Below are 1,051 nucleotides of genomic sequence, written 5' to 3'. Positions count from 1 at the left end.
TTTCTTCCAACTCCTTCAAGGCTTTCTGACACTCCGGTGTCCATTCAAAATAGCTTTTCTTTTTGAGTAGTACGAAGAAGCGAAGACATTTTTCTGATAAACGGGAAATGAAACTGCTCAAAGCTATCAATCTCCCTGTGAGCCTCTAGACTTCTTTTATGTTAGACAATTGATCTGGGATGTCCTCTATGGCCTTGATTTTATCGAGATTTACCTCAATTCCCCTTTGTGAGACTAGGAATCCTAGGAACTTACCCGAACTGACCCCGAACACACATTTCTCGAGGTTAAGTTTCATATTATGTTTCCTCAGGATGTTGAATGTTTCTTGCAAATTCTTCAAGTGGTCACCTGCATTCAAAGACTTAATGAGAATATCGTCTATATATACTTCCATAGTCTTTCCTATTTATTTTTTGAACATCTTATTCACGGGCCGTTGATAAGTGCCTCCGGCGTGTTTTAGCCCGAAGGGCATCACATTGTAACAATATATACCAAAATTCATTATAAACTAAGTCTTTTCCTAATCTTCTGGGTTCATCTTGATTTGATTGTACCTAGAATAAGCATCGAGGAAACTCATTAACTTGTGCCCGGCCGTGACATCAATCATTTGATCAATATTTGGCAATGGGAATGAGTCTTTCAGACACGTCTTATTAAGATCCTTATAATCTACGCACACGCATAATTTATTATATTTCTTAGGAACTACTACTACATTTGCTAGCCATTCCGGATATATTACCTCTCGGATAGAACCAATCTTAAGTAAACGGGTTACCTCTTCTTTGACAAATTTATTCCTTACTTCAGCAATAGGGCATTTCTTTTGCCTTATCGGAGGTATGATGGGATTCAAGCTTAACTTATGTATGGCTATCTCCGTCGGGATTCTTGTCATATCCTCGTGCGACCATGCAAGATAATCGGCATTATTTTTAAGGAATTCAATAAAAGCAGACCTGTGCTCCGGATGCAGTCCTGTTCCCAAATGGAATTTCCTTTCTAGGAATTCTTCGAACAACACAACCTACTCTAGTTCTTC

The sequence above is a fragment of the Nicotiana tomentosiformis genome, chromosome 5 (genome assembly GCF_000390325.3).
Source record: "Nicotiana tomentosiformis chromosome 5, ASM39032v3, whole genome shotgun sequence".
Classification (NCBI taxonomy): domain Eukaryota; kingdom Viridiplantae; phylum Streptophyta; class Magnoliopsida; order Solanales; family Solanaceae; genus Nicotiana; species Nicotiana tomentosiformis.
This window is presented reverse-complemented; position numbering follows the sequence as displayed.